The 24,764-nt window shown below is 40.3% G+C and overlaps 2 protein-coding genes across 4 annotated transcripts in view; both read right to left on the reverse strand.

Moving 5' to 3' along the window:
* Window positions 1-24,764, reverse strand: part of LOC140372174 (leucine-rich repeat LGI family member 2-like) — a 481,342-nt gene that overhangs the window by 305,778 nt on the left and 150,800 nt on the right. The window lies entirely within an intron of this gene.
* The window catches only part of LOC140372022 (ADAMTS-like protein 1), a 111,165-nt gene that overhangs the window by 35,823 nt on the left and 50,578 nt on the right, over window positions 1-24,764 (reverse strand). The window lies entirely within an intron of this gene.

The following is a 24,764-nucleotide window of genomic DNA, read 5'->3' on the forward strand; positions in this document are numbered from 1 at the left end:
GAACAAATATTTAACCAATAATGATCAAATAGTTTATTAAGAAAGGTATAGGCTTAGTAACTATGAAATTGAGGCTTTTTTTGATGTATTTTATAAAGTGCTACCTAATTTTGCAGTTCACTTCTGCATTTTTCAATCGTTTTATTGAAATTTTGTCACATATATAATGCAAAACCAAATTCTCCACCCCCTTGTTATAAAGAACACAACACTTAAGAATTGTGCTGTCAATTTGAATTCTTGGTTTTCTTGGCAGATTGATTTAAATTTTTTTTTGTAAATTTCAAAATGTGTAACAGCTTAAACAACAGAAAAATATAAAAATGTAAGTAAAGTAAATTTGCCTTACAAAAATGCACCAGTCCAATTACTTGCAATGATAAAGATACAAAGGCCACAATCATAATTCATGTACTGCACTGTGTTCTATTTCCAAACTTGTGAGCTCAGTTTGACCATTGGCAACAATTTCTGGAAACGTCAACAGCTATGAATTTAGCTTTAAACCCAGAATGACAGATATTTTTTACTTCTGCACTTGCCGGCCTGTAGTGTGGCGCATACTAACAAGCAAGGTCACAGTCGGGAGCACATGCAGTCATTAGTGGACCTTGTGTTTTGGTTTTCGGGGTTGTACCATGTAAATCCGTTGACAGACCCTGGTCAACAAAGCTCAATGAGGCAGAGGTTTTCAGCCTACGGTAGTACTCAAAATCCTTTATGAGAGAAGGGCTTGAAAAGGAGCTTCAATAGAGGCTTTCATAACATCTGGAGGTTTGAGCCAAGTGAACATTTGCACTGAGGAGGTGGGGAGAGAGCCAGGTGTCCCCGGGAGGGACAATTTTTCTGAATATAGAGGAAAACAACTGGCGAGATGGACAGCTCTTGGCACAGGCAGGGCTCACTGTGCTTTACATGCAACCGTTTAGTTTTAAAGGCACCGCTATGAAACTCTCTCTTTCTCTGGTGAATAAGTCTTTTTTTTTTGTTTTTTTGTATGCAATGTATAACCACTTAGTGTATGGAATGAAATAAAACAAAATATTCAAGGTTTTGAAGCTATGGCAACGGCGTAGCAATTAAGCAATATTCAAAACAACATAGTATCCTTTGAGTGGGGACAGGTCCGCACAGAATCCTTCAAATCAGGAAGGAAAATTTGCCTGAAAGCCCTAAATATTACTCACTGAAGAATGACACTGTGTAGTTACTATTCAAATTCAGGTCATATTTAAAGATGCACTCCACTACGTTCTTGTGTCCAGGGATATGCCATTGTTTTGCCTAGAATGTCCCACAGTATGGCATTAAACATTCTGAGAGATAAAGTATAGGTATAATACTGTACTGTGGAACAATCAAGGCAAAGCAATACATCAGACATGAGTTTGTACTGTATTTTTCCGGACTATAAGTCGCACTGGAGTATAAGTCGCACCAGCCAATAAATGCATAATAGAGAAGAAAAAACATATATAAGTTGCACTGGAGTATAAGTCTCATTTTTGGGGGGAAATGATCACTAAATCACTAAATCCATTGAATTCTTCTTCCTCGGTGTCACTTCTAAACAACTCCCCAATCTCCGGAGGTAGAGGAAGTGATGATTCTTCTTCTGCGTCGCTTGGCGCATAGAGCACCTTCTTGCGGTTGTCAGTGTGAAAATAACGATAATATCACATATAAGTCGCTCTGGAGTATAAGTCGCACCCCGGCCAAAACTATGAAAAAAGGTGCAACTTATAGTCCGGAAAATACGGTATATGTTTCATGCCAGATGCCTTCCAGAAAGTTTATCAAAAGAATAGCACAAAATATATAATAAACTACCATTTTCATGTCCAATACAACATCTTGTTTCTCAAACTTACAACAGCCTCAATCAAAAACACAGGCCAAAAGCTGAATAGTTAAACGGTGCAACCCACTGGTGCCCCTTAATGCGACTTACAAGGTAGGAGGGCCGTCATTCAGGCATTTACCCTCCACTTTCCAACGACAATAAAATCTCTGTGCCCTTCAAACCAGCACTTCCAATCCACCTCCTAATCAAACACCAAATCAAAAACCACATAATTACTATCAATTAAGGCCCAGAGGAATGTGCTGGTCCCGAGCTCACAGTCAAGAGCGCTCAATCACAACAGAGCGGGACAAGCGGGACCAGCATGAGAAACCCCTGTATTGTTATTTTAGACTGATTGAGTGGGTTTCGCTGTCTTTGGTTTGGTCAAATGAGTGAATATTTTCAGTGTTGATAAAAACTGCTGTAATACCAATACATTGCTATAAATGTTATGAAAAGTAACGTCCTGACATTTTGTGGCTTCAACAATTTGCTGACTGTCTTTTGCCGCTCATTACCCCGTTTCATTCTGTTGACCGTCCTGTCCAAAGCAAATTGGCCAATCAATCTTTAAAAACAAAGAAAAAAGTTTTTAAAAAAAGAAAAAAAAACTTCACTATTGTGCTTTTTTGCTTTTCACTTCTAATTTAACAATTACAATGAGTATTTTTCTCCAAGAGGAAATAGATGTTTTTTGGTTACAACAAACAATGGAATCTCTGCAGTAAACGAAAGCCTCCTGCTGTTTCACACGTCCCCTGAGTGACATTTGTAAATTCCAGTGTTTATATGTGTCTAACCCTGCTATGTGTTATGCGTTTTTGTGATTTAAAAAAATTACTGAACTTTTGAATAACTTTTTATTATTATTTATCATTTTTTTCTCAATGTCCATCATAATCGTCAATGGTGAATTAGTTACCAGTAAAATGAAAAACTAAGCAATCAAACAAACAAAAACCATGCTGTTGGTGTGACTATCATTATGACTAGTTGAAAAATGTTCAAAGATATATGGGTTGATTGAGATACTGATAAATGATGTCTTAATAAGGCACCCAGTAAGCCCTAGAGACAAACTCATCTCCTCACTTACCACTAAAGGGATGAGGAAGTGCTTGTTTCCTTAAGTTTACACTGAAATGATGCCTCTCATTATGACTTTTATAATCCACAAATCGGTCTTATCTGCCTTCACAAGAAATTCTTCTCACATTTGCAAGTGTACAGCTATCATACATAAACTGTTGCATCTGTGAGTTCAAAACCAGACAGCTAGAGGGTAATGAATGTGTGAGAATGACCACAACATGGCTGGAGGGGTCTTCTGTCAATCTGAACTGAAGTGAGAAGGAATTTTACAATGCCATTTTGACAATATATGATTATAGTAGAAAAAGCTTCAGTTGTAGTCATCTGGACTCAGTTTGAAAAAATAGACGTTTCGACTCTCATCCAAGAGTCATTGTCAATAAAAGAATTTAGATCGAGAACTCCGATATTAATACTGTTCTGTGGTAAGACCCGCCCATTGGGCGGAGCCTTCCTGAAGTAGAAAGAGTTGTTTGTTTCAACAGAAACTCCCCCCTTGTATCTACCGAGCCTATTCAGAATCTTAATGGGCTATTAGAATCCTCTTTGTCTTTGTGAGACCCTGGCTCAACCACCCTGAGTACCTGATTAGCATCTGAATGTCCTTTACCTTTCCAGGGGTTCAGTAACCCATTATAGATAACAGGAAGATTAAACCTAAGCCCTCCATTTCTGTTTAAAGAAGGTCTTTCTTTTTTAACTCCTCTTTCAAACCATCTTTTCTCCCTGCTTAAAACATTCACCTCACCGTCTTCAAACGAGTGATTAGAGGCTTCAAGATGGAGATGCACGGCACTCTGAGGTCCTGAACTTGTATTTCTTCTGTGCTGATAGAGCCTCTTGTGTAGAGGCTGTTTTGTCTCACCTATGTACCGTTCTTTACAGCTTTCTTCACTGCATTGGATCGAATAAACTACATTGCTCTGTTTTTGAGTCTGCAACTTGTCCTTAGGGTGAACCAGTTTTTGTCATTTTAAGCAGGGAGAAAAGATGGTTTGAAAGAGGAGTCAAGGAAGCTATTTTTGTTAAAAAAGAAAGACCTTCTTTAAACAGAAATGGAGGGCTAAGGTTTAATCTTCCTGTTATTTATAATGGGTTACTGAACCCCTGGAAAGGTAGAGGACCAGGACAAGGACATTCGGATGCTAATCAGGTACTCAGGGTGGTTGAGCCAGGGTCTCACAAAGACAAAGAGGATTCTAATAGCCCATTAAGATTCTGAATAGGCTCGGTAGATACAAGGGGGGAGTTTCTGTTGAAACAAACAACTCTTTCTACTTCAGGAAGGCTCCGCCCAATGGGTGGGTCTTACCACAGAACAGTATTAATATCGGAGTTCTCGATCTAAATTCTTTTATTGACAATGACTCTTGGATGAGAGTCGAAACGTCTATTTTTTCAAACTGAGTCCAGATGACTACAACTGAAGCTTTTTCTACTATGGAACACGCCTGGACGAATGAGGGATTACACCGAAATATATGATTATGAACAAAACATCTCATAAAATATCATAAACACTGATTAACTGATTTAAGTAATACAACATTTACATGTATTCTCAAACTGTTTCCTAAAATAAGTATGAAATTACAGAAGAATTAGAATTTGCTACACAGAATAAGGCTTGTTGAGGAAGAAGAAGTACACAAGTTAATGTTAAGAAAGACTTCAGTGCCACTGGGGCAGCCTGTCTGGTGCAATGCAGCACAAATTGACCTTTAACTGAGGCAGGATTGCTGGAATATTAGTCAACGTGCACATTTTAATTGGTTGCATTGGCAAATAATACAAATGCTTTGAAAGTTGGATTAAATTGCTAACATAATGGTCCACTATTGAGGTAGTCACTCTCACAGTTGAAATCTGCAGAGCCTGAAAAACACCTGACCCCCATCAGGGACAAGGAGCGTGTCCCGTCATGATTTACTCTAATGCCAGTGTTTAAAAGCTTTGTGGGCCTGGTATAAAATGGTTTAGCCGGACAAAGTCTTTACGAGCTGTAGCTGAAAACCCACCTCCACCAACTCAACCCTAAAACCAGGATTAATATAAAAGGTGCAATTCCCCAACATCACTTCAATTCAGTCCAGATGGAGGACCTGCGACGTGGCAATGTATTTCCATAGTCTATACAGTCGGTTTTAGGAACTAGGAAGTGACTTTGGTAGATTTACAAACCAATAAACAAAATGGTTTAGCAATTCTCAATGGATCTCAGTGAAGTAGCTGAAGTATTATTGCTGATGATAATGATACGTAACTCTTGTTTTATTAATTGATTTACATTTGAAAAAGCCAAATATTAACTGCAATTGCATACTTTTCTACTTATTTAAAAGTACTTTTACGTGATTTAATTTAGGGCAGTTCTCAAAATATCGATACAGCAATATATCGTGGCAGACTTCTTGGCAATATGTGTATCGTGAGTTATACACTTATTGACCGGCAGACAACTGGATTAAGGCTGAATCTGTAGAGCTAAAAAGAGGAATTATTGAAATTGAACTTTTTACTTGGGCCTCAAAACTCCTGCCACGGACACAATAAATGGATACTTTTGGAATGTACTTTGAGCAGGAGGGAAAGGGCCATCACAAAGAAATAGATGATACAAACCTCACCAACGATTAAGGACTGGACTGACATTGTGACAGACATCAGACAAATGGAAAAATGACATTCGGACATATTTTGGAAATGGACAAATCCAAGTTTGGACAAAGTTTGATTTTAATTTAAATGTGGTTTGATTTTGTTTCTTTTGATGAATAGTTGAGTCTACTTGTGTTCTTATTTTGATTTTCGCTCTCTGGACGTGTTGTTCTCTGTTCTCTGTTTATTCTTTTAAAGGAAAAAGGAAAAGAAAAAAGTGGAATTATTCATAGGATAGTTGTATTCTGATGATAAGATAAGATAAGCCTTTATTTGTCCCACTATGGGGAAAATTCAAGTATTGCAACACAAAGTAGGTACAGAAGTAAACAACAAAGAACAGATAACTTATGGAAAATAAAAAAAAAAACCACTCTAAATAGAAAATCTCTTATAAAAAACTCTTATAAAAAACCTCAGGGGAATTTTGAACATGAAATTCCAATGCATTTTGTCATTCTACATAATCAAAACATAATTTTAGTAAACTTTTAACATTGGATTGGATTTGAGGGACATCCATGTATCAACAAATCTATTGGAATACGTATTGCATCGTGGACCTTGTATATACTTTTTGCATCGCACTAGGCAATACCCAGCACTAATATCCATCCATTTTCTACCGCTTGTTCCCTTTCAGGGTCGCGGGTGACTGGAGCCTATCCCAGTGACTTCGGGCCTTAGGCGGGGTACACCCTGGACAGTGGCCAACTTGTCGCAGGGTTAACACAGAGACACAGACATAACAGACAGTTCACGCTCACATTCATTCACTAGGGCCAATTTAGAGTCACCAATTTTGCCTAACACATGCATGTCTTTGGACGGTGGGAGGAGCCAGAGAACCCGGAGAGAACCCACGGTAACACGGGGAGAACATGCAGACTCCACCCAGAGAGATCATGTGATGTTGGTCTGGTCCGGGAATCGAACCCACGATCTCCTTCTTGGGAGGCAAGATATTGCAAGATATTGAATCGATGCAACATTGACAGATATCCTTTAAATATATAAAAATAAAGATATACAGATTAATATGGTCATAAATATACTGTGCAAGGACACTGCATCATAAAAGATGAATGAAGCCAGTATGAAAATCTACTGGCACAGCACGACCTTACTCCCACCTTCCAAACCAGATCCAGAGTGTATACGTCCATTCTGCAGCCCACCGCCAAGAGGACGAGCAGGGCAAGAAATTAGGACTCGCTGCCTGGTGACATTTACAACTTCCTGAAGACCCAACCTTTTCCCCATTACTACAGGCAGAGAGGCTCATATGTTACAGCAGCTTTCAGGTCTGGTCCCTCAACACATGTAGACCCCCTTTTCAATATGGCCTCCCGTTTAACTCAGACCACTGCAGCGTTTTAAAGCGCATATGACAAAATGGGATGGGCATAAATTAGCCGTGTAAATCCGCCGGAGTGGCTCAAACCGGTGCGCCAAGGTGGGCCTGTAGAGAGCAGGGGAGCGTGAGACCAACAACTTCTGGGCAAGATCCAGAAGCATTGGATTATTTATGGACTTCCAGCCGGCATCACGAGCCTGATTGATGCCCTGCTCTTTCACATTTAGACCACATAGCCGTATCATCTGGATATTATAAGCGGTCGGAGGGGTTTACACGACACGTCTAGAAACGTAACCGGGTTTCCTTAAAATGCAAACTGAGTTGAGACAATAAACGCATGTAAGGTCAAACTTACATAGGTAACGTTCTACTTTACCTATGTACCTACTTTACTTACTATATAGATCTTTTAATACATCTGTCAGGTGCCTATACAAGGTCATACAAGGTAAATACAAGATTATATACCTTTGCCAAGGCACTGGTCCTATCACACAATGGTAAAGATCGTGTAACTAATGAAGTCAGTGTGACAAATTCAGACTTTGGACCAAATTCAGGAAGTGAGCCCAACGTGACGCCAAATCAGACAGACAGAGCCTGAAGTGGTTATAAGATACAGTAAAGTTTGGTATTGTGTCGCTTTGACACGGCAGAAAGTCACGCAGAACTTTCACTTTCATCCAGGGTCAAATTAGCCGTGAGGTTACTAGAAAAAAACGACAAACCAATCTGCCAAACTACAGCCTGCTCCTCATTCGAGTAAAAGATGAGCCATATTTGGCCTTCAAATCACAGAATCAGTTATGGACTATTCTCTTTCCCAGAGCCAAACCGAGCCATGTACAACACATGCTAATATCAGAACAAAACAAACACATACACACTGAATAAATAAGAGTGATTGTTCATTTTAAAGTAGAGGATGAAGTACTAAATATGTAAAAACGCCAGACTTATGATGTAGTAGAGAGCTGTATGCATCATCATTTTAGTGATCTATAAACTTCACATGCACGTGGCACTTCCATAACTGTCGTCCGTTTTAATCCCATCAAAGCCAAATAATTATGTTTATCCATATAACACGCTCATATCCCGAGGTGCTTGTGCTTGTCATGACGAAGCCATCGCCAGGGAACGTCTGATAGTCCGGACTTTAGGAGCTGGTGCAAAAGCAAGTTTTAAGTCCGGATCTTGGTGCAGACTCAGTGAATCAGCCCTTTGTCACCTGCTTGTCTCCATGGAGATAAGTTTAGTTCCATAATGAGATGGAGGACCCTGTACACGCGTACTGTGACTTCAAGACAATATTAATCTACGGTAGTTGAAGTACAAAGTGGTAAAAAGGAGGACAACATTGTTATAGATTGTGGTTGTCTGAAGGGTAAAATCTCAATGAACCAATGAACTCTGTCTGTTTTTGATTTATTCCATCTGAACTATTAAATATTAAAACTTATGCAACAATAAGTTTCAGCCAACGCGGCCTTCATCGGGGCACAAGGCCAGGCCCAGGTAGGAGGTGTGTACAAATAAATACAGTAAGATTGTGTGTCTGCAAGGCCAGTCCCACACTAAAAACAACACCATCATATTTTACAACATATAATATTTTGGGAGAAAAAAGGGTTTTGGGGGAAACAATAATATAAAAGTGACTGTAAGAGTAACTGGACATAACATCTGATTTCAATTTCCAAGTCAATAGGAAGGAAAAAACCAGAATGCTCAGAAGAACGACCACATAAATTAAAGCTTTTATAACTTGTAAAAAATACTTTCTCACATTTGGAAAAGTAGCCACACTACTCTAATAAGTACAATTGTATTTGAATGATACTAAAGTAGCCTGAATGTACTCGTAAACTTACACATCTCTATGTAAAGCAACACGTTCTCTCTATTGAAACTGACCAGACGACACAGACAGGGACGGTCCCTTGTGCCCTATCTTCTTCCTGTCTGTCTGACTTAAGTGTTTCCCTGATTCGTTCCCACAATCCTTCACTGCTTTTCCCGGGTCTTCACGCACTCCTTCAGATACCCCGTCAGGACATAATACGCGGGCTCACGAGCGCACCGCCGCATATGGAAGCAGTATTCACAGTACTAAACCGACATGTGGACGGGAGATGGACAATTTGCTCCGTTTTATCAGCGTGAGCTTTGTAGCCTGTTTACGGGCCGCTTCGATAAACAACAACAGTGTCGAAACCACGCGAAAACCGCAGAGAGAGTGAAGGGTTAATGATTTGGCACAAGTTGAATGAGGATAAGACGCTGTTAGAATAGGCAAAGGTTGGATTGGGGCCAAATCTCGCAACAAAACTTCTAAAATGTGTGTAGGATTCAGAAGAAGTGCATCTATAGTCTGCAAAATGTACTATATTTTAAACTTTACCATCATATTTTTGTCCTCACGAAGCTGTTCCTTTTTCCATACAGCTTCAACACACTTATTTTGACTATTTCAGCTCAAATTGCTTATCCGCGTCAACTTTGAAGCTAGTAGCTATTGTTTTTGGCCTCATTTAAGCTGCCTCACCTATCAACCAAGGCGATTTATGTCACAAAAATATAAAACAGGACTGTAGTCGTTTTACTGGTTTTCCATAAGTAGCCTACAATACAATAGTAGTAGTTGTAGTAAAAAAAATATCAGTTACTTCAAAATGATACAGCGTGTAAACCGCGAAATGTCAGTACACGATTCTGTTACAAATGTTTGCACCAAATGGTAGACTCACATTATCGCTGCATCTCTTTAATATTTATTGGATGCTTGGAGAAGGCGGACGACTTTTTGACGGGCGTCTGGTAAACTTTACGCTGCAAAGACAATGTATCCCGGTAATTTGCGCTAATCAACACTCTGAAACTAGAAACCTTTGGCCGCAACAACCTCCATCACATATGACATTTCCAGCCATGCAAAAATGTATGTAAGAGGAATAGAACAGTGAAAAACAAGGATGTAATTCAAAGAAAAGGCGGGTTCTTGGTCGTCGGGGTAAACCGCTGGTCAGAACTACAAAGCGTCCAAGCGCAGACATGAAACAGAGTCTAGTTAACCTCGCTCCTAATTACAATACAAGTTCAACAGTAATATTTCATGCTGAGACACCGGGAGAGAAGTCCAAATGCAGAGCTGGACCTGGTTTGCTTCAATTTGTTATTTTTCAATTCACACCCAAGACTTTCAAATCTCCCGAGTTTGTTTTTAAACCCCAAATATTTAGCCACAATGTTAACATATGTTTTTAATTTAAAGAAATGTAATGCATGTTTTTGTTGGCAACAGAAAAACTGATAGTGCTGAGATAAAACCCTTCCATAGCTGACACTTGGTTAAATAATGCCGTAATAATGTGGAGTTCATGAGGCTGTGTGCGCTACAGTGTTTGACCTGCTCCTGACCCAATATGGAAGTTATTAAAAGCAAATGGACGACACCTCCAGCACATTGTTTCAATTCCCCTCTGAGTAAAGCAGAGATCATGTATTGTCAGGCAATTATTGGGCCGCCAGCAATTTCTCATCCCCACAAGAGAGCTGTCGGAGGCCAACAGGCTCTCCTTTATCTCCTTTATCTCCTTTTGAAACTCAACTATGATAAGAAAAGCTCCTGGACAAAACAAAACATTGCATAATTTAGTCTTAAGCGAGAAAACAAATGAAAGAAATCACAATAATGAAAAAAGGAGTTTGCTACTTTACGCTCGGTAAGATCAATTTATTTCAAACAAATAACACACAGTATATTATGACTTGATAGGACTAAAAGTATTCCCAAAGGTTCATATTAACAATAAAAATACTACTACTTAAGGTGGGAGGAGATATGTTGAAAAAAGGATAATATCACATTTTTTGTTTTGGTGTTATGCACAAATTAGTATTATAGTACATTGTCTATAGTTAAAACTAATACAAATTACGACAAAACGGGTTTATAATTTTTTTTTTAATGAACAGAAACGTCTGGTTGGGTACAAAGTGACATTTCTGCACTTTTGAGGTTATTTTATGGTCCATTCATGTTTTGTGCGATACTTATTTGGAGGATATTTGCCTGATACATTGTAAAAAATATCATCTAAAGATAGTCTGTCCCTGACTACTACTACTACTACTACTACTACTACTACTACTACTCCTAACCCCATCACTCCTGCCACTTCTACTGTATGTGATGTCAATTATTACTACAGACTGGAGTGAAAAAAATCTCATCGTGAAACTATTGAGAAACCAACGTGGGATGCTGCAGCGTGCGAGTCATCTTTTCCACATCTCGAGGTCTGTGGGCAGCGGACGGTCGGGGAAATGTTAAATTACGTCTCATCTGAAGTTACTCGATGCTGCGATGATGATAATAGGCTGCTGCTGCTGGTCATAGGAGTCCATATCTGTGTCTCCAAGTGTTCTGTGGCTCAAAAAGAGAACTAATGGAAAAAGTATGCGCGAGAAAAAGAGCTCTCAGTATCACAAGTGGGGAATTTCCTGATGCCAAGTAATACATCATAAACTTGAATGTACTTTAGGAAATGCCACTCTTTGCTTTGGGCCATTTTGAATATTGTTTATGGGATGAAATTGAATCCGGTTTCGTCTCACAGTTTACAAAACACTATCCAGGAAAGCAAGCTTGTGAAACTGAATCTTGCATGTCCTTTAAGTGCAGTGGTGAAAGAAATTACCTCAAAACTACATTCAGTATACACAAGTAAATGTACTTCTACAGCTACTACTACTATTGCTTCTACTGCGAACTACTAATTATGTTTATTAGGGCGGCTACTATTGTGCTAGAGCTTAAAAACTAAAACCATCACCACTGTCTTTTTAACAAAACATACTTTTGTTACTATTCATTATTTGTTTATTTATGTAAAGGAAAAAATATAATAAAAAATTTGAAAAATGCATGGTATGTGTAAGTAATTTGTAAATGATAATGAAACACAAAGTAAACATTTGGTTACAACAGGCTAAAAATACACAGGAAAAGATGTAGCTATGGATCAAGTCTTCCACATTTGTCTCTGAATTTAGAAAACTGCAGAGCCTAAATTTCCCATGAGCCTTTGGGGCTTACAGCTGTCTAAATAAGCTACTGTAGTGAGGTCCCTGAAGGGTTTGGGCCGTTACAGGTGCTGAAAATGATGACAAATGAGGAGCGGAGAGGTGGAGGCTGCACTTAAAGCTCTTAATTACAAACCAGTTTCCAGGAACTCAAGATTTAAGTTGAAACTTTATAGAAGTTAATTGCATAGGTAATAAAATAACAACAAAAGAGATGCTTTTTTTAGACATTTGCTGTATTAAAAAGGAAACTAACATTGTACAGTATTAGTGTCTCAGCTTAAGAGTGGCCTCTTGTGTTGGAAAGCTACAACTGCAATTCAAATTCAGAACGGAAAAAGACATTTTTGTCGCCCACTATGCCCAAACGGTGGTTATAGAAATGTAAGGATCAGACTTTGGAGTGCAATTTGCCGTATGTAAAGATGTTGTCATGTTCACCTTTTGTGTGTGTTGTTTTCTTCAGTTTGGGCACTATTACATAACTCCAGTAAAAGCATTTGTATCTTGTGTAATATCAATCGAAATATAAGTTGCCTGATTAGAACCCATGCTCCACAACAGTACTTGAATCAAATCAAATGTATACCTCTCCATAAATGTCGAATGTTTCAAATTTTTTCCAACAGTTTTGATGCCTTTTATGTTGTCATTTTACCCAGGGTGAGCACATGTGACCTGACTAGACTTGTTTTACAGTCAGAGGTGGTCTAAGCATTTTAAGAGGCAGAGGTTGCACATTGCTATCGCTCCTGGCATCAGACACTAAATAAGGGGGTTATTTAACTAAATCCTGTCTGCTTTTGTACACATAGGCACATCTATACATTGAGCAAACACCATATCATGACTTAAGCCTGTGCAGAGGCAGATCCCAGACTTGAGCTGTGATCCAGGCTGTTTGTGGTCGAATCGCTTTGTGCCTTTATGTGTAATTATTAGCCTTAAACCAGGGTAACTCCTCTTCTCCATCATCCCATCCACTCTGAGCAGATCCAATCAAAGAGGTGCCTGTTTACAGAGCCCCAGCCCGGTCATTACCCCGCTGAGGTCATACGAGAAAAGTGAAGATGGCACAGAGTTACTTCAGTTCAACACCAAGAGAAATATCTGTCAGATTCAGAAAGCTTTTGATTTATCCTGGATTTAAAGTCCAAGATGGATAGCATATAATAGAAGAGTTGTTTAAAACAGTTTCAGTATAAAAAAGTAGGGCATTGATTACTTGAAAAACAACAAAAGAAGAAGAATACACATGTAGTTTGGATTAGAATGTCTCTGGGGAGAACAATCTTTCAATTTTATCTCTGTGTTATTTGCCAAATCTGGTCATGCTAGTATGTGATTTATGGATTGGGGATGTAAATGTTATTCAGTTAATCGATAATCTTGATAATTCGCGACACAATATAATCGAAAGAACTATCAAATAATAACCGTGAGCATTTTTGGACAATTTCAGTTCAATCTATACTATTATAAAAGTAATCCTGACTGTAAAAAGCGCACATATCTGCGGGTTTATGTCACATTCACTTTAATTTATCATTCAGAAAGTTTGATTTCATGAGATGTGATGTTTCTTCTCACAATAAGGATTTAAAATAACGATAAAATTATTATTATGGATTTATTTTTTTACACATTATGTAATAAGAGTTAGGGTTAAGTATAGTATCAAGCGAAAAGAAAGCATATTTTCCATCCAGTTTAGCCACACGTATCCTACACAATCTACCAGACTGTAAGTAATGAACACTTGGAGTAAATGCTCAGGTGTTCACACATATAAATAACTGGTTTTCTGATGTTTTGAAAAATTAAAGAAGCTACTGGTGTTTTCTTTACAATATCAATAGCCTATACCACGCGCACATGATTGATAGCCTGACATTGTTAGCACAGATACTCTGCAAGAGTTCTATAGAGACACAAATGAACATCATAAATCTTAGCAGACACTGGGGATAGAGACGTAGATAGGAGAGCGTATGTAGGGGACAGTGTGAGAAGTTTCTGAAACGTCTTTAGTCAACTAACACGCTGGCATCGAGCCCAAGTCATGTTCGCAGTCTTTTCATCTTTCTTTCTTTCTTCAAAATAGATCAGTCTGCAATAAATCTACAAAAGTGTTTTTCTAAGTCAGCATTTGACAGTGTAAAATGGGTAACGTTGCATGTAAGTTGCACCATAATGAAAGTCCTCCTAAGGCCGTGTGTCATCCTGACCATTTACTTTGAAAAGAACAAGGCCGTAAACGTACAACAACAAAGACTAAAGATAATGAAAATAAGTAGACTTAAATCGTAATGGGTTTGGCGCTATGTTGACTGTTTTTACTGTGTGTAACATATGAGCCCAAATTCAAAACATACATCTGCAAGGACTTTATGAACGGGATAAGAAGAGGATTGAAGAGAGAAGGAAACAGAGCCCTTTGTTCAATATATTCTAAAAGGCAAAAGGCATAATACCTCAGGCACATCCGTGAAGCAGGGCAAGTCCGTCTGACCACAAATATTAACTTTATTACTCTATTACTTAAGAAAAACACACAAAAAATAAATTATATTGACAGCCTATGTCTTTTATATCACTAAATATGACATTTCCAGTAGGATGTCAGATTTAGTAAACGCTGAATGCATTATTGCTGTCCCAAAATCGTAACCGATATATTGCCATAGAAAAGATATTATATATATACTACTATGATCACAGACTCATGGACTCTGCACAGCTCAAATCATATTGTACTTAATAATAATAACAACAAATTGTTCCCCACAAGGGCTAAGAAAAGGCTCACAAAATGAGTACTGAGCTGGAAAATGATTGTTTCACTCAATAGTTATGAATTATTGTGCAAGCGTACTTGTTTGCACTTGTTAAGTTGAATAATGTATTTACAGTGGCAAGCTTAAACTACTACTAAGAACAGTGGTGATAAACTGCTGTGTACAATCGTGAAAAATAACATGGACTAAAATAAATCCACAGTTCCAAACCAGGAACTCCCCCAATTATGCTAATTTAGACTCAAACGCTCCACTTCTCACGTTAAGAAAGAACTGTACTTCTTCATGAGTTGCATTTCACCTCAGAGCATGGACAGGTGCCAAAATAATTTTTCAATTTTGCGGTTTGTGGACAGATTGCGTTCTCTCTCATGGCTCAGCGGAGCAGACTGGAGCAGGACGGAGCCTTCTTGGCCCCGCTGTAGGTACAATACAAAACCTATGGGCTTTCTCATACGTGGGATCACCATTACCTTCTTTCAAGAGGCACTCAAGCAAAGAGTTAAGCACAGGCCCGTGGAGACTTCCAGTGTGTCCAGGGAAAGCAGCTTAAAGACTGACAAGCTCCATGTGTCATGCCCTGCTAAACATCCATTTAAAAAGTTTACGGACAAAAGCGTCTTGGGAGAATTACAGTCAATGCGCCGTATTTTAAAACAAAGCTCAAAATGTAGTGTATCTTTCATCATTTTTAAATAGAGATTGATCATGTTTTAAGACTTCTTTCAATGTTTTAAATTCAGTTTTTAAAAGATGTATTCATTTTAGGGAAAAGGTACCATGTTCAGTGGTATTTAGTAGGAGTAAAGTACTAGTAGTAGTAGTAGTACCTGATTTTTACACAGTAGAAAAAGGAAGTACTGTATGTATTTAACAAACACATCGTTAATATCCACATGCATTTATTTTCAGGCACGACTTGAACAGCTCGTTTCAGACAGCAAAGTGAAAGTGTGTTACGTCTGGGTTAACAAGCAGAAAAGAAAAAAATGACCTGCAGACAGCACGCAGCAGTCTCATTTTGTAACAGAGTGCAGCTTTTACAACATACTCTTTGGCGGAATTACAACATTTACTCATTAAAAGTTGCCCAGCTTTAAATCAAGATGTTACTTTTCTGAAACGTTCCTCGGACTGTCAGAATCTCCTCTGGGAAAACTGCACATTTCTTGGGTTTGACACGGTTTTGCAGTTTGCACACGGCACCATTACCCGCTACATCAAAGACTCCTGTACTTTCAGCTCCGGGGTGTTACTTGGCCATCGGCGGTGGCCTGAGCGAGCGGCGCGCGGGTGGCGGACGTCTCTCAACACCAAATAATTACTGCGTATTGGCCCCAATCTGCATAGCAACAAACACAGGAGCGGGGATTGGAAATATTCACAAGTCGTTTACGTTAAATACTGCTCCCTAAAAACTATTTATTTGAGAAAAACATCTCGTCCTTGACACAGCTCAGTTTTAAGTGGCTCTTACAGTAAATCAAATAACATAAGTGGGAGATTACCCTAAAAACAAGAACAAGATCTTGTAAGACATTGTTGCTTGGCTTCAAGATGCATATTTTCGGACCCAGTAACAAATCTTTTGGCTTTTATTGCCCTCTTATTCAACCATAATAGAAGTACATTTATGGTAAAAGGGGCCTTAAGTGATCTCGCCCACGTGCCGCAAACACAAGACCACGATGAATAAAAGGGTTACAAAAATAAGCTACACACTTGGCGGCAATTAGCGAACGGCAAGCCAAAAGACAGAGTGCATTCCTGGATGAAACCTTTTGGCGTCAACACGTTGTGAATGTTTGTGAACGCAGAACGCAAACACGTGCATTAGGGACAAATAGCCATCAATCATCTGGAGAAAAACGTGCCTTCTCGAGCCAAAGGAGGAGGAAGGTGTGAACAGAAGTGAGAGGAGATGTTGACGAGAGCGTCTATTATACAGTTCAGTGGAGTGTAAAAGCAATGCACAGAAATCATAAACAGATGGATAGCAGTGAATCAAAAACGCACAACTATTTTTGATCCATTCAGCGTTTTAAGTGATTATCGTTTAGTGTAAAATTGGCTTAAAGGACACATATTCTGCATTGTTTGTATTGATATGCCCTTGATTACCTCTGCTTTGGCATATTATGTTTTAGAACTGAACAAATTACTTCTTATTAGTAATGTGCTGGAGCTCCATTTACTGGCTGCTGAGGGAATTACATTTAAAGATAAATAACAGCGTTGCTCCGACATGTTACTGTGAGCACGCGGCTGTATTGAACGCGATTTGATGGCAGAAATGCTCAGAACGACTGTGACGATGATTTACGGACTTAACAACAGCACTAAAGATCTCGGCGCTCTACCTATGATGTCACAAACATGGGACATTTGAAACTGAGTGTTTTCTGAGGCTGAGAGCGGAGAGGACCTCATAAACAGGATGAATGAAGTAAACACAATTTTGATGAGGGAACAGTGTTATAAAATTAAGTATAAAAGTCAAGTATGTGTTTATTAGGAGGTTTTAAAGCTACTCACCTGTCACCTGAAACCATGACAACAGTTGAACACGAAGAGGGAATAGAGAAAAGTAGATCTGTGAGAGCGCTACATAACAATATAAAAATAAATTGTCACTGGGCCAAATCAAAATGTTACTTTGTCCAAGTCTGCACATTACATATGGCACACACATCGAAATGAATGCAAATAACCACCTTTTTTTACAGAAAACTCTTGTACCTGTAGTTCAGTACTCTACAAACATGTTCTCATACTTATGGGATTCTTATATAAGTTTATCAGTTAATATTCCAGTCACATGTTAATGCTCCTGGAGCTGCAAATGGTGACTACCGACAACACACCACGCGTTTTAAAGCCGGAACAATTACCAAAGTCACTCCAACGCTTTCACTTTCAATTTAACTTACTTTAAACGACTTAAAACTGCCGAACATTTCACAAATAGATTTCACCCAGGCAAAGAACAGCAGACGATGTTGAAAAGCGCTTTGAGCCGTTCTCCAGTGAAATAGATGCTTCTGCGGGCTGCCATAACCTTGTACAAAAATCACAAACACATGAGCATTAAACAGCGAGTGCGAGTCAGCATGAAAACACAAACAGGGCCGCGGCGTTGAGCGAAACCCGGCGAAAAAGTGCACGTAGCAGTCGTCTGACTCTAATGCGGCCTGTAGTTTAATGTGGCCGCCGTGGCGAGAGCTGTCCCTGGTGGCGTTACCTCAGCCGCGTCGCTTCAGCACCCACAGCGCGCCCGCAGAGCACCCACATGAAGAGAGCGGAGATACTGGCGGTTCCCGACTGAGGCCAAGGATTTACTCGGGACACATGTTCGCCGGGATGAACAGAGCGGAGAGAGAGGGGGAGATGTGGAGGGCAGAGCCACGTGGATTAGCAACTGTTTTCACCACGCAACACTCAGCAGTTTCTTACAGCGAGTACAAGGAAGAGGAGTGAATACGGGCAAAGTAAAGACCCACAGTCTTCGAAAGAGAAAGTCTATCCGAGCTACTTTGCAGTATAAAATAGCAACAACAAAAATGTGTATTGAAAAAGGCATTTGGCGATACAACTTTGCATTGTCTATTTACTCCGTTTACATAGTCACTGCAACAAAACACCCCATTTACATCACTCACATCACTCAAACAGGCTAAATTAATGTTTCACAACTTTTATTCTACTCTACAACTACTTAAAGGTGGTATGGACGATTTTTTTCAGCAAATTTTTTATCATATTTCCTCGTGGCGTGGATAAATCATTTGTCCTGTCACGTATTAATCATAAAACGCACCTATCGCTCACCTGCAGCCGCGTCAGGCTCGTCCCCATATTTCCGCGTGCCTAAGCGCATGGATCTATCATAATATAGTTCCCTCAGTGTACGGGCAAAATGAAGACAGAGAAAGACAGTTCGAGCTGACGCAGATGTGGACAGAAATCTACGGGAGACGAGCGATGTGATGCGCTCCGTTGCGCTAATAAACAAACGCACGTGTTTGTTGTATCAGTCCACACGGGGGAGTGCGCATGCGCACTTCCGCCTGCGTTCTCAAATCGCCGAAAAATCGTCCATACCGCCTTTAAAGTACACTCTATTCAAATTCCTTCATAAAAAATAGGATTCAATTTCTAGCGTCCACAGATTATTATAGCAATTTGACAACATGATGCGTATTTATATAGAATTGATTTTCTTCTCAAGAGCATACTTACTATTCAAGCAGACATACGCAAGCAATCGACTGAAAAGTAATAAAAAAGTCACATAATAATAGCGAGCAAGATTATCAATGAAATACAACAGCGCAATAAATAAATACAGTGTTGTTTCACCTCTGTAAGTGCAAGTGCATGTGTCTTTCATGAACTGATATCAACTTGCTCGAATTCAAAACAGATGATCACTCATTACGCAGCTGCAGAATATGAACAACACAATTATTGAACTCGAAAGTCATGAGATGCATTGCTGATTATCAAATGCGGGTGGTCGCAGTTGATTGGAAACTTTATCAGAAGATAGATCATCACTTCGTTCTCACAATGAGGCCTCAGTTATTTTATTACTTGGTTTTACGGATCCGCCGCACTTAGATTAAGATTAAGATTATTGATTTGATTGATTTGTTCTCAAAAATCAGGAAATAATTGCCTAAAAACAACAACATATTCTAATTCTAAACATACTCATTAGCATACCACCCTCGTTTATAATGTAGACGAATGAAATGGTTGATTGTGTGGGACTTGCACCTGGCCTGACATGCAAACACTTGTGCCAACTGTAGTGTTTATGTTCTCCACATGCCACTGACACTTGCCCCGGGGCCCCTCTCCTCTCTCACCCCAATTACTCTGAACCCTGACACGCTGCCAAAGGCCCCGTCGTCATGGAACCTACTCACCCAGAAGCAAGAGCCTGCTATGTTATGAGTTTATACATCTGATCAGGGAAAAACACAACAAATGTGATGAATGAATGAATGAATGATTGTTCTTTTACCCAAATATACTTCATATCTATTGTAGTTTTAATCACATACACCACATCAAAGTTAGGACAATAGTGGGACTAGACCAGGAACTATAGACCAGGGACTAGACTAGGAACTAGACCATTAGACCAAGAACTAGACCAGGAACTAGACCAGGAACTAGACCAGGAACTAGACCAGGAATTAGACCAGGAACTAGACCAGGAACTAGACCAGGAATTAGACCAGGAACTAGACCAAGAACTAGACCAGGAACTAGACCAGGAACTAGACCAGGAACTAGACCAGGAATTAGACCAGGAACTAGACAAGGAACTAGACCAAGAACTAGACCAGGAACTAGACCAAGAACTAGACCAGGAACTAGACCAGGAACTAGACCAGGAACAAGACCAGGAACTAGACCAGGAACTAGACCAGGAACTAGACAAGGAACTAGACCAAGAACTAGACCAGGAACTAGACCAAGAACTAGACCAGGAACTAGACCAGGAACTAGACCAAGAACTAGACCAGGAACAAGACCAGGAACAAGACCAGGAACTAGACCAGGAACTAGACCAGGACAAGTATGAATGCAGCCAGAAGGCCAATGCACTCGACCCTGCGCCGCGACTGGAGCTTGATGAATTTGGACGCTGTGCTGCGGCTGAATACACACACTTGCAGGACTTGTGTACTTGTGTAGTGTACTTGTGTAGTAAATACAGCGAGGTCTCTGCAGTGACTGACAGAAACACTGCGGTAAACTTTGTGGAGAGGGATGAGAACTGCAGGAGAGGACGAGCAGGCGGCCCCTCCTCCTCTCAGTGCACGGAAAACTCTCGTCTCTCACTAAAATTCCATCTGACCAGCTCAAACTATCTACTTCCCTCACACCACCACCTCTCCCCGCACAGCCTCGCCCTCGCACTCATTTTGTCAATAATCTGCAGATAAAACTCCTATTTAAAATGCCCCAGAGTTGTTTTATTCAGATTGCATTTTCTTGTTTTTCAAATGTGGACGCCAGCTTTTCGCTCGTACTATTTTTGAAGTGTGAAACCTTCGATAGTTCAACACACCTGCCCTAAAGCTTGTAAAACAGAGGAAAAAAATCCAGTCTGCAATGCAATGGAGCGCGCAAAAACATTACAGGGGCTGAATGTGGCATGTTAAATGAGACGTAGAAAGATGAAAGAGAAGCTACGGTTTAAATCAAGGCAGATATTTTAAATGGTCGATGATGGGACAAGTGCAGACAGGCCGCGGGACAGTGCTCGACAGTGTATTTTAAGAGCGCTGGACTCTAATGACTGACTTTAGTGAACACTTAGGCTGCCCCAACCCATAATATCCTGGTCATTCAGAGGAGATTACACAACACGTTAGTCAGAGGCGCACTCAGGGCATCCTCTGACATGGGAAGGTTAAAGGGACGTTAATGACAAAGAGGCACAATGAGTTTAAAAGCCGAGGACCGTTTGTGTTTCCGTTTGTGAGGAATAAGCAGCTTTTGTCCCTGTTGTCACTGCGTCATCGTCATACCAGTGTTGATATGAGTCAGTCCTGATTCTGATTCACTTAAATTTTGACTCATGCACTATTGCTTTTATTGCTTTTAATTGTAGACAGCCACAATATCTATGTTTATCACAGACGTTTTTACTGTGTTTCTTACAGTCTGAATAGTGTAATGAAGGTGCATTATAGTCCTGTTTCTGTTGGTTTGCTAGGGAGTATCTGAAACCGTTAGCCAGGCCACACGTCACGTCCTTACAATTAAAACATTTAATTCAGGTGTGATTTTATCCATCCATCCATCTTCTGGCGCTTTATCCGGGGCCGGGTCGCGGGGGCAGCAGTCTGAGCAGGGACTCCCAGACCTCTTTCTCTCCAGACACTTCCTCTAACTCCTCCGGGGGGATCCCGAGGCGTTCCCAGGCCAGCCGAGAGACATAGTCTCTCCAGCGTGTCCTGGGTCTTCCCCGGGGCCTCTTCCCGGTGGGACATGCCTGAAACACCTCCCGAGGGAGGCGCCCAGGAGGCATCCGGAACAGATGCCCGAGCCACCTCAGCTGGCTCCTCTCGACGTGGAGGAGCAGCGGCTCTACTCCGAGCTCCCCCCGTGTGGCCGAGCTCCTCACCTTATCTCTAAGGGAGCGCCCAGCCACACGGCGGAGGAAACTCATTTCGACCGCTTGTATCCGCGATCTTGTTCTTTCGGTCATTACCCAAAGCTCATGACCATAGGTGAGGGCAGGAACGTAGACCGACCGGTAAATAGAGAGCTTTGCCTTTCGGCTCAGCTCCCTCTTTACCACAACGGTCCGATGCAGCGACTGCATCACTGCAGCCGCTGCACCGATCCGCCTGTCGATCTCACGCTCCATCCTTCCCTCACTCGTGAACAAGACCCCGAGATACTTGAACTCCTCCACTTGGGGCAAGGACACCCCACCCACCTGAAGAGGGCAAGCCACCTTTTTCCGGTCGAGAACCATGGCCTCGGATTTGGAGGTGCTGATTCTCATCCCAGCCGCTTCACACTCGGCTGCAAACCGTCCCAGTGCATGTTGCAGGTCCGGCTTTGATGGAGCCATCAGGACAACATCGTCTGCAAACAGCAGAGATGAGATCCTGTGGTCCCCAAACCGGACACCCTCTGACCCCTGACCACACCCTCCGACCCCTGACTACGCCTAGAAATTCTGTCCATAAAAATTATGAACAGAACCGGTGACAAAGGGCAGCCCTGGCGGAGTCCAACATGCACTGGGAACAGGTCTGACTTACTGCCGGCAATGCGAACACAGCTCCTGCTCCGGTCATACAGGGACCGGACGGCCCTGAGCAAAGGGCCCCGGACCCCGTACTCCCGGAGCACCCCCCAAAGGACACCCCGAGGGACACGGTCGAAAGCCCTCTCCAGATCCACAAAGCACATGTGGACTGGTTGGGCAAACTTGATTTTATTTATTATTTAATTTAGAGATGACTGTTCTTGACAGTTCTGGTTTATCGGGCTTAATACAAATGTCAATCAGAGGATTATAGTGGTCAGCGTTACTGTTTAATATCTTGGTTGTAATAACTCCTTATTTGTAACTTGTAAATGTCTTGTTAACCCCTTGATTTTACTGTCAAAAAACTACTTCATTCTACTTCAGAACTATGTATTTTGGACTCAAAATTGCTATGGACACTGTGACTTGTTACCTTTGGAACCTACTTTTGGTGGCAGGGAAAAAGACATTATAATTGACATATGTAAGATGGAAGAAAAATAGCATTCAGACTGTAATTTAGAAATTGATATATTTGACAGATTGTGGACCAAATGGCACCTTTACTTTGGACTATTTGTGCCTTTATTATAGTTTTTTATCTTCTGTTCATGCTCTGTTTTTATGTTCAGTGCTGTATATTTAAAAAATGAAAGAAAGAAAAAAGTGTTAGTTTGAGTGACATCTGTTAGTTCATTTTGGAGTTGCAACAAAAATAGTTTAAATGGAAAAAGCATCACAATGTCATGAGTGCAAAATTGTTGCCGAAATGTATGAAACAATCGAAAATGAATACACATTTTTAACCATCATTAGAATATAAGGCTTTGCAGAGTATTTCATTATATATATTATGTGAAATCCAAATCTAGGAAGTGAGTATTAAAGGAAGTATGTCATAAAAACATACAGCGTGTATCTGAAATAACAATTACAGCTCACAGTGCACACAGGAGTCAGTCAAAGACACTTCCCATGGTTATACGGGGGTGACGCGGGGGCCACATGTCAGGGACCTATTTATTTGACATGTCCAAACAAATGTATAATCTAGAATTTCATATTAAAATTGTGCGTTGATTGATTTACGCTCAAAATTCGCACAAATGACTTTCACAGATTTGATTACCTGCAATTTTAAAGACAATAATTGAAGTTAGTCGTCACAGGTCGCTAAGGTCAATGGCAAAGCAAAAGCAGGTGGTGGATCCTACACCCGAAAAGTTACATGGTGTATCTTTAACTCTGAACTCTGTCTTATATAACTGTGTTCCTGTGGTCACACTACAACACAAGAACATGGCGATCACCTTTCACTACCCGTTTTAAAGTCGGCTGTTGACAACCAGATCATATTTGCCGTCTAGACAGAAGCTGGCCATGTTCCATTCTATTAATATCTACTTTCTAGTCTTATACCATGTTTTTGCTCTTGTTTTTTCTTCATCTTTAGCTTCTAAAAGTTGAAATAACCACCAAGGAGGTCATAAGGTCCTCTCGCTGTCAAAGTGAAATGTACGTTTTAGGTGAGTGCGAGGTCTGGATTCCAAAGGGGTCCGTCTCGCTTTTGGCCCCGGAACGCTTTAACGTGAGATGACTGACAAGAGAGAACAAGATGACAAAAAACAGATTCAAACATCAAATCATAATTTATCACCAAACGCTGACGTTATCTTGTGATGGACGTCCTTATTTCCACCTAGCATCAGCAGTTTCCTGTTTATCGATGTTAAAAATATCATATAAATAGCTAATGTATATGCTTCTAACTAGGGGTCCATAGAAGTGTTGTTACAATACTTTTGATATGTTGATATGATGTTGATACTAACATTTCAAAATCGATATTGATACTAAGGAAAAGGTTTGATCTCAATACCTCAATGAAGATAACAGGGAACAGTGTTTTTATACAACAGAATAATATATTAAAGTACATAATGGGCTCCGAAAGAAAAAGACAATGTGACAGAAAGAGTAGGAGAGAGACGTATGAGAGGAGCAGATGGAACGAATGTGATAGAAATTTCATTCAAGGGCCATGAGCGTGAATATTGTCTGGCAGATTTATGAGGAGCTTCTGTTTATTGTCTCTCAGTCACAATGCGAAACACTTTCTCCTCATCCACAGACCTC

This window comes from Eucyclogobius newberryi, unplaced genomic scaffold (assembly GCF_026437365.1).
Source record: "Eucyclogobius newberryi isolate DKJ021-1_F unplaced genomic scaffold, fEucNew1.0.hap1 SCAF_22, whole genome shotgun sequence".
NCBI lineage: Eukaryota > Metazoa > Chordata > Actinopteri > Gobiiformes > Gobiidae > Eucyclogobius > Eucyclogobius newberryi.